Source organism: Haemaphysalis longicornis, unplaced genomic scaffold (assembly GCF_048455015.1).
Source record: "Haemaphysalis longicornis isolate Haplotype H1 unplaced genomic scaffold, Haemaphysalis longicornis Haplotype H1 scaffold_12, whole genome shotgun sequence".
Lineage (NCBI taxonomy): Eukaryota > Metazoa > Arthropoda > Arachnida > Ixodida > Ixodidae > Haemaphysalis > Haemaphysalis longicornis.
The window spans coordinates 49,486,614-49,501,140 of record NW_027526225.1 but is presented as its reverse complement, the minus strand read 5'-3'; the positions used below and the strand labels follow the sequence as shown (position 1 = coordinate 49,501,140).

The 14,527-nt window shown below is 47.8% G+C and overlaps 1 long non-coding RNA gene across 2 annotated transcripts in view; it reads right to left on the bottom strand.

The window, feature by feature from the left end:
* LOC144161955 (uncharacterized) overlaps nt 1-14,527 on the bottom strand; it is a 124,855-nt gene that overhangs the window by 15,236 nt on the left and 95,092 nt on the right. The window contains exon 5 of one of the 2 annotated variants that reach the window (XR_013320544.1): nt 12,117-12,281. The exons of the other annotated variant lie outside the window; for it this stretch is intronic. This is a non-coding gene — a long non-coding RNA (uncharacterized LOC144161955). The remainder of the gene's footprint in view (nt 1-12,116; nt 12,282-14,527) is intronic. 2 annotated transcript variants of the gene reach the window in all.

Sequence of the window (14,527 nt, the reverse complement as noted above, 5' to 3'; positions counted from 1 at the left end):
TGACCTTTATTGTATACCTCCTCTTCAATTAATAAACATAAACATGGTGGTGGTCGGGGAGTAACTACAACAAACACCGAGTGCCGAGCCTAATTCCAATGCCATTGCCTTTTATTTGTCCAAAGTCCATCTCACCGTGGTGAAGTCAGAAACCTAGTCCCCATATTGCGCATCGGCACTCAATATGTGAGCAACTCTGTTCAACTGTTTAACTCTTCGGTTACGGCGGAAAAACGGCTGATTTTGAGTGCTTCCACAAAACGTTTTTTGTCTCTTGAGCCACTGGGTACACTTAGCCTTGCCATGCATGAAATTGTAGCTCATAAATTGCTCTTTCAAACACAAAGCAGCAGTTTTGTTAAAGGTACAATTACTGACAGTTTATTTGTCAAGTAATCAGAAAAAAACTGCCCAAGAAAAGTATGCGAAAAACATAAATCGGCAATTTTACCAAGACTAAAAATAAGTTCAGGAATTTTAAGATGTACAAATTGTTCCTGCGTTCCTTGGCTATGATTCAATATATAAATCAACAGTGTACACCAAGTTTTGGAATTTTCAGGGCCCGTCAGCCTAGCGGAACTGACGGCTGTGCCACGCCGTGAAGGTACTGAAGGGTGAGTGAGTCGCTGTAAAATGTGCATCCAAGCATACCCTTTTGTGTCATCGCACAAAATCATTATCAGTTCAGTGGTAAAAAACAAGAAAAAAAATCCAGCGCTCTCGAGAAGCGTCGGGCATCGCCGTGCAGCGCTAATCTGACACGAGCGCCAGGTTGTCTTGAAAGTGTTAGGGCGATACGGCGCACTGCATTTGGCAAAATATCCTGGCCGTACGTTGTCGAGACCCTAAACACAGCTGCAATCGTCAGATAAGAAGCACGGTTTGTTTATAAGTACAGCGCGGAATCGCAACGAAATTACCTGCCAGCGCTTGTGCGAGGCACCTGAACTGGAGCATCGTCGACCAAACTGAAATCTGAATATCCTACATTGTTGCTTGACCCATCACTGCTGCTGGAATCAGAAAAATCGGCAGCAGGAGCTGCCGAAGTGCTTGCTACAGCAGTCCGACTGTACGGAGCGCGGCGCGAACCCGACGCCCACTTTCCTCCTAATCCCCTCTACCTTCGGTTCAAATTTCTCTTGCTACACCGCCACCACACGCGACAAATAAACAAACAAAACTAAAACCGAAAAAGAAGTTGCCAATGAACACACCAGATGGCGATAGTTGTCTGTAGAGCGCGGGTTTTAGATTTTGCGGGAGATTTGAAATTATCGGAAGCGGGCTTCCGATTACCTATGGCGCCGGAGTGAAAGAGTCTCGTGCAGCTTCCTCGTCTCCACCGAGCGAAGTGGCTCATTATCGGGAACAGAGGACCTATCGAGGTGGTTTCTCGTAGCATTTTCATGGCGTACCGCAAGTAGTGCTCATGCATGCAGGGTCCCCCGGTATTTTCTTACATCGGTGGGCAAGTAACAAATGATTTCGGGTTCTTGCAAAGATATTGGCTGAGTAATCAATGCCCTTTCTGGCTAAACGGTGAAATTGCAGCACAGAAAGATTACGATTGTTTTAATGCTCACTTTCTTTCTCGACTACGGTGGCAGGACCGTGTAACGCTCTGCATTTCCAGAAAAATGAACATCTGGTAAAAGTATCACCTCTTATCGCTGTAGTAGCGTAAATGAAGATAATTGGTGGAACATAATTATAAAACCGAAAAATAACAAAAAACAGTAGAAATGCCGAACCGTGTTCCGCTTTCATTTACACGAAATTGTAGATTTGGCGAAACTAACACCTCTACTCCTTATAATAGAGTAACTTGATATAATTGGATGTAAAGAAGTTTGAAAAACCAGAACATTTGGCTGTGAACAAGACACAGTCTAGACAAGTGCCATAAGAACGCTAGGCACTATAGACAACTGTCTGAATTTCTACAGACATTTTCAAATCATTTTTCGCCAAAAAATAAAGGTGTTACAATCTAAACTATGAACAACGGTGCACAAAACGACGGCTTACCCTTGTATTCAATGAAATTATTTACCTTCATACACAATATTCAGCGCTAACAAGAGTCAGCGCCAACAAAAAAATGCACGGCTAAAATGACCTTGATTTCATTTTACCCTGTGAAAAATATTTTCATGCAGCTGGACATACCTTTGCGGTCGTGCTAAGTGGAAAGATTTTGCCAATTTAGGCTAAAAATTAGACAGGGTGATGCGACCCACCTAACGACTGTGCTGAGAAATAAAATCGCTTTAATGTGGAAAAGTTGCACACCACTTCGGAATATAAAACTTTTCTCTGAAACACAGATTCAGTGGGGTATTCGGAAAGCGACGCCAGCGCGTGCTTACATTAGGTTTCTACTTGTGCATCTAAACTCATACCTTCCAGGCCTAAGGACATTGCACACCTGGAGCGTAGCTACACAATTGTTGAACTCGATCTGCACGCCACATCCCCACACGGGACACCTTCAGTACTCAAGGTGATTGTGACTGGCGACACCGCGTACCCCAGTCCCTCAAACGACAGCTTTTGGCCAACCCCAGCGACACGTTCTATGGCAAAGGAATAGAAGCCTCGATCGGTGGCCGTCAGAGCCTTGTTCAAGTACCGGTCCATCGGCTAATCGTTTGCTTACCAGGTAGGGAGCTCCGGAACCATGCTGGGCTTCAGGGAAACCAATTGTACCATCCATGCACTACTCGTCCGCAGCTATTTTTCTAGGTCTTGTAAAAATTTGAAACCACCATAAAGTACCAGCGCGGTCCATAGAAAAGAGTCGCGCCAAAGCGTCGTTTGGTGCACAGCCAAAAATCGCCTTCCCGCACGAAAAAAGGAGTTTAAATTTTTGATATTGAAATCTTTCGACCAGTCAAACTCCACTGCTTAACAGCCTGTCTTTATAATCTCGAAATTTCTTGGAGGTACTATGCGTCAGACTGCAAAGCCAACAATCTGAAAATCAGCGAAGTCCTCGTAGAGGTGAACACCAAGGAACAAGCCACGAACCTCCTAACTCAAACTCGCATTGTTGATCTGGACATCATAGTCACATAACTCTGTAGCGTTAACAACTCGAAGGCCATGATCTCTGCGCCAGATTGGTGATACAGACGTCAACCCGCTACAATGCCTCAACGCGTAGGACTCTTTGCTGTGAGGCGTATCTCTATTCGTCAAGATCACAAGGCTATCCTACAAAAAAACATTTATTCCTGACCTTCAACCGTTTGACACATCCAGAATCAATCAATACATGCTCCATCCATTGCGTAATCTATACCTATAAAAAGAAGTGCCCGACTGACTGACGGACTGAGTGACTCATCAACGCCCAGCCAAACTGTTAGATCTAGAGGCTTGAAATTTCGCGAGTTTATTTACGTCATTGAGTAGTTGCTCACTAAGGCGGGTTTTTCAGAAATTGCACTCCTAACCGCGGAAAAGGGCGAAATTGTGGTTTCGCAAATTCGTGATTTTCTCGGTCACCCATTCACATTTCGAAGCGTTTTTGCTGCTATATGTAGCCCTTATTAATATCTAAAAAGTAGTTTTTGGACTTCGCCCTAACCTACACTAGCGAGGTGATTCCGCATTCGGAAAATAAAATGTTGGTCCTAAAGATTCTCAAATAAATCTTTCACCGATTAAGTTATCCCACTGATTTTCGATAGCATATGTTACTCATACAAATGCACAGAACCATTTTTAAGAATTTTGCCCTGCGATGCCGCTAAAAGGGCCAAAAGGGCCAAATTGTTTTTTACAAATGACACGGCTGATGAGCCAAAAAGCCCTAACAGCTTATTTATTTATTTATTTATTTATTTATTTATTTATTTATTTGAAATGCTCACCAACAGCGCAATGGCCTTCTCGGGTGATGCATAGAATACAGACATATAAGGCATACAAAAGACAGAATATGAAAAGGGCAGTAACAGTACAATTATATGGGTATATATACACAAAGAAGGAGAGTTATCAAAGAGACAGAGACATTTTCTGAGCAACAAGAGCACGGAGATTGTGTGTACACTAAACGACAAATACAAGCACGATCGTGATGATTCGCTTCGCTCCGACACACAAGAACAGAGGGAGGAGTGCATGTGCGACCGCGCTATAGAACATGTGCATTCAACATGGAAAATGTTTCAAAGAGCGTTTAAAAAGAACCATGTCGTTGCAAAAAATGTCAATGGCAGATAAAAAAAGACAGTTAAAGGCATGTTGCCATCGGTTAGCTGGTACCAAACTCAGAATTTTGTCAACATGAAAGCAGCCATGCGGCCGCAGTGGCCTGCTTGGCACTCGCAGAACAGAGCTCACAAGGCAAGGGCAGTGAAACTTAGAATGAATGCGCTTGAAAAGAAAAATCAGGTCATGCCTGGAACGCCTGATACATAGCTCATCAAGGTTCAGGAGCTTCACAACCTCGACGTGCAGATAGTTGCTCACTGGTGAGTATCGATAAAATACGGTTCTGGTGAAGCGCTTAAGAATCCTTTCTAGTCGAAGAGACGACGAAGGACTTAAACAATTCCAGATTGCGCTTGCAAAGTCTAGCTTCGGCAAAATTAGGGCGCGGTAAAGGGATGCGAAGCATGATGGGTTCGTGAATTCACTGTTGGCTCGGGAAATCATGCCAAGTGTTCGGAGACAGGAGTTCGTCAGATGGTTCACGTGCGAGTTGAAGAGTAGTTTTGCGTCCATCAATACACCCAAATCGCGCGCTACAGTGGCGCGTTTTATGGCAAAACCGAGCAAAGAGTACGGGAAAGTGAGCGGGGCAGTTTTACGAGTGTAAGATATCACAATAGCTTTGGAGAGATTAAGCTTTAAGTAGTTGCTGTCGCACCATGCCGAAACTGCATTGATGTCATGTTGCAGCAGGACGCGATCATCCGGTGAGGAAACCGCGCGATACAGCTTCATATCATCGGCATACTGAGAGAGCGAACAGTGTCTAATGACAGAGTGGATGTCATTAACAAAAATGTTGAAGAGGAGAGGGCCCAGTGTAGACCCTTGAGGTACCCCTGATATCATGGCGAAAGGCCGGGAGGTGACGCCTTCATAACAGACGCAATTGGACCTGCCTTTTAAGTAACTGCCGAACCACTGACAGAACTCACTGGATAAGCCGTATGCGGACAATTTGCAAAGCAGTAGCTCGTGATTAACAGCATCGAAGGCCTTGCTGCAGTCGAAATATACGGTATCTCTCTGTTGACGAGAGAGCACTGGGGGGCCGATGTCGTTTAGGAAACATGCGAGATTTGATTCTACTGACCTACCGGATATAAAGCCGTGTTGGTTGGGATGAATTAATGAACCCATTGCTGCTAGAAGGTAACCATGCATGACATTTTCGAAGACTTTAGAAAAGGAAGGCAATAGAGAGATAAGCCTGTAGTTTCCGTGGACAGTGGCTCTGCCAGACTTGTGCAAAGGGAAGATAGCGCCTAATTTCCAGTCTGACAGAAAATGTTGCTCTAGAAGTGACATGCGTATGATGTGGCAGAGCAGAGGTGCAAAGACGACGCAACAGCCTTTCACAATGAAGCATGGAATGCTGTCGCAGCCCGCCGACTTTTTTGAGGGGAGTTTGCGGATAGCGCGCACGACATCACTCTCAGTAATGTTCGTTATTTTCAACAGTGGCCCATGAGACTGGAAACGCAGTTCGTTGCCGCTGTCAGACGACGTCGAGTAGGTAGAAGAAAAATGACGTGTAAGGAGTTCGCATACGCCTTCCGGGTCAGACACAAACTTGTCGCCATCCTGAATGGTTATGCTATCGCGTGCATGACGTGTACGGAACTTAATATGCCACCACAACTCACGAGGGGAGTGGGTTAGAGAAGTTTCGGTGTAGTCACTAAAGTTCTTTTTGTCCTGGGCAAGTAACGTCTTCGCTAAGGAACGCCATTCCTTGAGTTTGCCAGAGAAGACGGGTCATTGTGAGACTTAAACAAGCGGTGGAAATGACGTTTTTTTTTTCGAAGCGCGTCACGCAGCTTGTAACTGAACCAGAAGGGAAACTTACTGGAGCGATTTCGCTGCTTTGGGATATGTACACGTCTAGCCAAACTGCACTTTCAAACGGCTACAGATTTCAAGGGCCCATTCTGATTACGGTATTGGAGGTCAATATTTCTGAATATTTTAAAAATTCCACCATGGGTAGAGTGAAAAGCGGTAAAAAATTTTTCAGGTATTAATGTTTTTACCGCCCGTCATTTGAGATACCGAACTGGTTTTTGTTGAAATAGGCAACTTATCTAAACACTGTTCTACAACAATTTTTAATGACACCCTCCCAATAGAGGCAAGCAGGACTTTGGGAAAACTCTCTGTCTTTACACATTCTTAAACAACCACACAGCCAGTTGATATCTCCCATTCGTTTTTCTTTAAAATGCTGGCCATTTATTTGCCTAAAAACAAATTTCAGGATTTTGTCCTAACGTGCGAGTAAGGAGGCCAGCGAGTTTATTTATTCTGCATCCCTTTGAACGTAAAATTCAGTTGACTTTTCCCGCATTCGCTCAGCGGTAGCCATCTGTTGACACCTTCGGCAACTACGCGTCTCCCGTACGAGCCGGTGTCATATATCATAAATGTAAAAGAGAAAATGTACAGGTAAAAAGCGCAAAGGTAAAAATCGTAAAAGGCGCCTCGGCATCTGCTGGGGCATCCTGCATCCCGCGGTCCTTCTTACGAGGAAGACCCCTCACCCAGCCGACCTCCATCATGTGTTCCCAGCGCAATCTTCTGCCTTATTCAAATTGTGTTTACAACCTGGCCCTCTTCCTCATATCATATTAAGAGAGCAAGCAAACCAAGGTCCTTCTTCTTCTTCGATCCACTTTTCCAACCCTTGAGCTGCGGGAGAACCTGGTGACTAACAGCGATCTGGATGTCCAGACAATACTTCCTCGAGTGCGATAGCTGCACGCTCATTGATGAAAATGGGAACCAGTCCCGCTTCGCCACCTCAATAAAACTTTTTTCCCTCACTGGTTCACTAGCTGGAGCGCACCATCTTGGTGTCATTTGTTTAGCGAGAGTTGGAGTAAAACATGAGTGCCAGTCGTTTCACAATAACACGACGCACTTGCAGTTGGAGCCCATGTACTGACAGCAGGCAGGCTCTCCCGAGTGTCTACCACTTCCAAATGAAGTAGCCTAAAATGACGACTAACAAATAAACGACCTTTTGTTATACCCATTGCTGTCCTTAATATAATGGCCCACCCGGGCACCGCCGGGTACTACCGCTAGTCAGGTAATGCATCCAAAGGCTGTGCTGCTGCTTGAATTGCCAGCGGCCAACAGAAGAAGTGTCTGGAAGTTCTTGCTTGTGAAGGACGTCGCGTTGTCTGTTATGAGCTCTTCCTGGAATCCAGAGTGCGAACAAATATCCCTTAGTATCCCAGATCACTTTAGAATCACGTTTACGTAAGGCGTACTGCTCTAACCACGTCGAGAAATGATCTTTGATGACCGGAAGGTATCGATTGCCCTTCATCGACCTTGGGTATGGACCCATCAAATTGCACGCCGCGATTTGCCAGGAAAAGCGGCTCTCGACAGACTTCGTGAGGCCAGGTGGTTTACCTAGTCTTGGCTTCGCAGTCTCGCAAACCGGTCATGTCGGCACGTACTTCATAACCTCCATTTCAGGCAAGGACATGTGACAACATGACAAAGATTATCGAACGTTTTCTGTCGGTCACTATGACCTGCTAAGGTAATGTGGTGGTGGTATTCCAAAGAGGACCTCCTTAGACTCCTTGGTACGAATGCCTGGGAGGGATACTGAACACTGTGTTTCAGCGCATGGAACGTACCGCAGTATCATTCGGTCCTGGCTTTCGATGTAGCAGTCATAGTTCGGTGCCCGTGCCGCTGTAAGGTCGTCAGTCTCTGCGGCCGTAAGCGACTGCCGGATGCGTTTGCACTGCTCCACGGCCTGCGGCACTTCTAGCATCCGCCGGCGACTTACCAAGGTACCTCAGGCTTTTTCAGGCGCTGTACCCACGAATACTTGTTCTCGTTGCATTTGTGCCGGTAGGGGTGCACGAGACAGAACGTCCGCGGCTTTCTTGCTGGTGCCCTTCTTGCATTACACTTTGGAGCTTATTTTTGCAGGTTTAGGACTCATCGTGAGAGGAGACCTGCAGGGTTCTCACGCCGTCCAAACCATTACAGGTCGTGGTGGTCAGTCTGTATCGTGAAATATGCGCCATCCAAGTACAGGTTAAACTTTTTCAGGGCAAACACTATGGCGGACACTCTTCTCCGTCCCTGAATAGTTTTTCTCAGCAGCTGACAGAGTAGGCTGGCGACTGGTTGCGGGTATGGTTCGCTGCTATGCTCCTGTAGCAAAACAGCCCCTATGTCGTAGCTACTTGCATCGAACAACGAAGTGGCAGTCCCGAACTTGGAACCGAAGGCTTGTGGTGTTGGCGATAGCTCTTGACATAGCCTGAAACGCCTGCTCCCCCGAAGCCGCATAAGACCACCTGGCGTCCTTCCTTAGCAGCTGATGAAGGGGCCGTGTCAAGTCCGTACAGTTTGGAATCAAGTGCCTGCAGTATCAAACCACACCCAGGAAGTGCTGCAGGCTTTTGACGTTCTATGTTTTCGGGAACTGTAAGATCACCCTTAGCTCCTTCTCGTTTCGCCGCACTGAACCGTGGTCCACAATAAAGCTGAGGAGCGCGATCCTGCTGGCAGCCTCTTGTATCTTGCGTGGCTTTACTGGGATTCCTGCGTTCGGCATGCGATGAAACACAGCCTGTAAATGAACAATGTGATCCTCACCGGTTGTTTGAAAATACAACCACATCACCCATGTACCGCATCACGTAGTTGAACTTCGCGCCCCCCAGCACGATATCCATCACGCGCTAGAATGTTGCGGGGGAATTCCAAAAACCGAACGGCAGCCTGACGAATTCATAGTCAACTGCTGAAAGTGAATGCCATTTTCTCGATATCCCTTTCAGCTACAGTAATCTTAAGCAATCCTAAACCACAGCCGAGTGTGGTGAATACTTTTGCTGAGCCTAGCGCGTACAAAACCACATCGATGGATGGAATGGGGTAAGAGTCTCTTGTGGTTATCGCGTTTAGGTGTCTGTAGTCTACGCACACGGGGACGGTACCATCTTTTTGATCTGCCAAAAAAATTGGAAATGCCGAAGGGCTTTTACATGCGATGCATCTCTTGCTCTCGGGTATGTCCCTCCGTTGTCGTCGCGGCGTTGTCCGCACGCTCACTGCACATGCGCAACTCTCCTCCGTTCTTCTCTCCGACAGCTGTGCGCAACACTCTCACTCCGTCTCATTATCATAACAACAGTTGCGCGTGTGCGCTTCACTGCTCTGGGTGCGCGCATGTGTGCGCACTCTCACTCCGTCTCATTACCATAACAACAGCTGCGCGTGTGCGTTTTGCTGCTCTGGGTGCACGCATGTGTGCGCATGCGCGCGACTCTACCCCCGGCTCCTCTCCTTTCAAAAGCAAGAATATAAGCGGGGGAGCGCACGGCGCCGGATCAGTCCAGCGCTCGATCTCGCACTTGACTTGACTTTGCTTGACGATACCTCCGCGCAAGATCTTCCGATGAAGACGTGATGGAAGCGACAGTCCCTTCAGCGAGTGGACTGACGCAATCCAATACCGGCGTCAGTCCAAACGCCCCCCCCCCCCCTCCCCCTGATGCGTCGCATCACATCAGGGTTCCCTCGCGGGAAGATGGGCTTAATTGTTTTCATCCCCTCACCACTCCCGTATTTACCGTCTCTTGTAGGGCTCCGTCCAGCTGTGGTTGTTTGTGGAAGCTCAAGGGCCTGGGGTTGAACCGGAGTGGGCGCGCATCTCACGTCTCTTTGTGGTGTTCTCAAATGTTCACCGTCCTCGCAGCCTCTGTGCTGATGTTATCCGCACAACCAGTTCTGAGGCTGCTCTGAAACTCGTGTTTACCTGCCGGAATTTGATCTTCGCCGAGCATCGTTATTCTACAAAATCATGAAACACGGATACCGTTGCTCCAGTGTCTAGTAGGGCAGGTAACCTCAATCCCACTACCTTTACGGTAATGAAGGGTGCATTATCTACGCTTGCAGCGTGTTCTCGAAGAGTCAATGGCCAACAGCTCAAAACGCGTTGATCATTCTTCGCTGGAGGTCCCTGGGGTGCTTCCTGCCCCAAGTAACCGTCTTCCACGCCCTCCATATTGGGTGCGACGTGCTCAAAGGTAGTTAGTCTGGAATGTTTGCTCTGCGTCAGCCTCCGCCATCTGTGTCACATTTTCTGCGGGTTTTTAGCGGTTTTGGCGCTACCGGGTCAGCGCACTGCTGCGTCCCCGGGCGTGAACAACAGTTTATACCGCAATGAGACTAGTCTGGCCGCAATCTCAAGCAGTGTCTCTCGCTCGGTTCCGCCAGGGTTTGTGCAGAGCATGATCCTTGGTGGTAGGACGACCCTTATACCAGTGTGCTGCCGTCTGCGCCCGTTGAATGCATTACGATAGGGCTAGATGGCGTTTCTGGGCTCGACAAGGCTGATGGGCAGGAGTGCTCCGTCCGGTGGACAGCCCCTTGTCGCCTAGCGGGGTCGTTCGACTCGGGTGATGCGAGCAGGAATTCGTTATTGACGTCAGCACGGATTGATAGGCAAGGGTTAGCTAATTTCTCCGCCCTTAGCACTACGTGCCTCTGATCGGGCTGGACCAAAAGCCTCTCCCATGAAGGCTCCGGATCGCTGGGGTAAGGCACCGCTTGAAATCAATCTCCCACGGTGGCTCCGCACCGCTTTGGAGGCTTGGCGCACCAAACTCTATCCTCGTTGGCGCCGTATACCTGGGGCGCGTTTACCTGTACGGCTTTCGCTCGGTTGCGCCACAGGGCTTGGGCCAGCCGTGGCTGGATCTCGTCTGCGATCCCTCGGTTGCCGAAGTGCCCTTGGTTGTTACCACTTTTGGCTGGCAGCTGGAATCGCTTGGGTAGCAAATTGTCGGCGCTCGAGTCAATCAATAGAGTCTGCCCAGAGGGCCGCGACCGTGCCGTTGTGACAAGGTGCTGTGGCCGAGTGCAGGGCTTGTCCCAGCACAGGATGGCTCCAAACAGGTCTCTCTAGGAGGAGGCGGCTTGTAATCCACTGCTGCCTGCATGGAAGCTTTAACGGCCAAAGCTTCTTGACCATGGTCGTCAAAGCCCAAGAGCTTCCGGAAGTGGAGGTATGGCTGAAATCTTGGATGGCAATGGCAGATAGCCCGCTTCACCTTTCCCAGTTCGGGCGTTTCCGGTTCCGCGCACTCGCACAAATCCTGTATAGAGCGTACATATTCCAAATGCCTTTCGGTCTCACCTTTACTACGTGCGGGCAGCTCATCCTCGATCAGGTATTTTAATCCGGAGGTCAGCAACTCATGCTTGACGTGCCTCGTAAATTCCCGCATGTTTTCAAGTGGCTTCTGATGTCGTCTCTAAGCCGCTACTGAGGAGCGAAACGCCACCGGTAGGATCCTGGTAATCAGTGTGTCATCCGAAATTGCCATGGCCTGTTGGTAATCGGACGTAAAGAACGTCAAATACCTCTTTTTTTGTCGGCATAACCCGTGTACGTTGGTATAGATAAATTTAATTGCAGCGACGCGCTGCAGTGACACCTTCCATTGTTGCTGTGTGGCACTCGGGCAAACGGTTTCTCGGCGCTGTTAAGTTTTGCTGGCCCGAGCGCAAAAAAGCTGCTTTTTGAATTTGCTGTCCGCTTCGAGCAACTGCGCCATCAATTCGAGAATTGGATGCGTGCAGTCTGATACCGGCTTCGTCTGCACAACACTATCAGGGTACACTGTTTGCGCACGTTGGTTTGGTAGTGAATGCGATTCGGAGATCGGGGAACGTCCAACTAGTAATCACCGTATTGTCTGGCCTCGCCGTGCTTGTCTCAAGTTCACAACCTAGCCAAGAATACAAGTTCTGTGAGTAAAAAAACTGTCCCAAATATGCGTGCATAGGAGCAGTTTCAAATATGCAATAAGCGCAAGCATCGTTGTCGAGTCACTCACAACGTTCGTTGGGTCGACTCCAATCGATTGAACGCGTGCGTAGTCCGGTGTGGTCCTCCTGCGTTCGGTAGATGGCAGGTTTTGGGGATGTAGGGAAGCACGCACAGTTGGCAGGGCCGGTTTCTGGCGGGCGCCCTCGAGCGACAGCCCCTCTGACTAAGGTTCCTGCATGAATTGAGTTAAACGCCAAGATAAAACAAAAACAGTAGCAACCATAATCATCCTATGCGGACGTAATCATAGCGGCACGAGTCAGGGGTCGAAAATAAAAAAAACTTTACGGTAAGCCGCGTTGGACGCCAGTGAAGGAACCTCCTTTATGTGCGAAGGGTTGGCGACCCTGACCCCGCACGACGAGGTGACGCCGACACGAAATAAACCGAAATCAACGGTTTATTCCGGGACAGCAAAACAAAGATGACAAGAGTAGAAACAGCAGCTCGTAATACGGTCATGTAAACAACGCCACACTGAAAAAACGCACGGCACTGACAGTGCATAAAAATAATACTCCGCTTCGCTAGAATCTCGCGACAAGCTTTTCTGATAGAGGCGAAAAGCAAATGTGTTCGAGATTTCGGCGCACGTTAAAGATCCCCAAGTTGTCAAAATTAAGCCGTACCCCTCCACTACGCCGCGCCTCATCACCTGCGTTGCGTCGGCGCGTTAAACCATACAATTGAATCAATGAGATGTCCTACAATATAATCGATCAGATGTGACATCACGCTTGCATGCCTCCAGTCCCTTACTCTGCGTTTCACGCACATGTGAACACGATCTGCACCACGCATACTGCCTTAGTTCCAAATGTGGTTGCTGAAGTTGTAAAACGTGCCGTCCCCGTCTGATGGGCAGATGTGAATCTGCCATGATGCGCCATTGGTTAAATGATTTTCATGCACAATGTAAAACACCGCTCATTCTCTATCTAAACGTGCGCACCTGTGATCTTGTTGGCTCCTCTTCAGCTATGGAACTCACCTCTCCAAAAACTTGCGTTTGTGCAGGTCACTTGGCTCCCATGCAACGGGCGGGAGGCCAAAGCAAGAGGCCTTAACTAAGGCGATGGCATTTCCGCCAACGTCTACCTCTCAAGCAGAAAGGTTACTTTTGCGGGCGCACGCAGACCAAAGCGTGTTCTGGCGCCTCTAACCCTGTGTCAAACAGAGATAGATCAACGAGTATTTTTATTACGTACTTTTTTTTTATTACGTACGAGTATTTTTAGTACGCGCATGCTTTTCAAGGAGCATGAGAGATGGTGAGGTGCTGTGGCCTGTTGAATGCATGACAATCTTATACAAAGGGTCTAGGTGGAAACGATCACGATGTATGTATTTGGTAAACATAGGTGCGCCATCAGTGACACAGATTCCACCTGAGGCGACAAAAACTCTATCGTTCTTTTTCAAATATTTCTTCTTCGTTTTTGTATACAAAGCGGGAATTATAAGTAGAATAGGATCACGGGAAACGCTTTCACTAAAAAACAGCACAGAGACGAGGGACAAACATGAGCGCTCTCTATAAATTGTCAGTCCGTATATCTTCACCTCTGCGCTGCTTTGGAGTTAGTCAAACTATGTACCAACTAGCCCAACGTCAAGGTTTAGTATGTTGTCACTGAACATCCTTGGTGATTAGAGAACAGTCGAAGGCGACGAAAGAATTTGATGCGCACAATTGACAATTACCTTACAAGTGGCATTGCATGTATGCGCAGCACCCTCAACACACTCGAAGCAGCCAAGGTTGAGGATGCGCGACTAAACTGGTTCATCTTCTTCATAAAGTACGCCGGTTAATTTAATTAGTGACCATTAGCAAACACAAAATAATGTTCCCAGCTTGTGATGAGACGGAAGATGAAAGCTTCAAGGCTGTATCGTCCCCAACCGCAGTGAAACAGGCACAACAGATTCGGTGCCGATTAGCCCCATCACCGATAGCTTCTTTTTAATTCGTCGCACAGAGGTCAAATCATCTTCAAGCGCTTCCCTAGCCTTCACTTCGAAACAGACAAAAAGACGCGCTTGCTTTTGTTGTGTGGTCTGCTTTGGGTCTGCGGTTGTAGGAAGTGCGTAAAGCGCAGTCTGGAATTTTAAAGCAACAGAAATGCTGCTTCTTACAACAAGAAATTTTCAAAATTCATGAATCACCTAGAAAAAACACCGCCCACACCATGCCGCCAAATGCGGTGTTCGTACGGCAGAGTAAAATCGCACAAATGGTGTCGGTGTCACCACACAAGTAGCACCGCTGTGCAGTCAAAACCCCAGTGTTGTGATAATGCGCTCCACTTGCACTGTATGTCTGTGCATGCGTAGTACTTTTCTCGACCTAGTTACTATTCAAAGGATATGGTGCTGTTTCTCACTATTGGTTTGACTGATGCGATGTTATGCAAT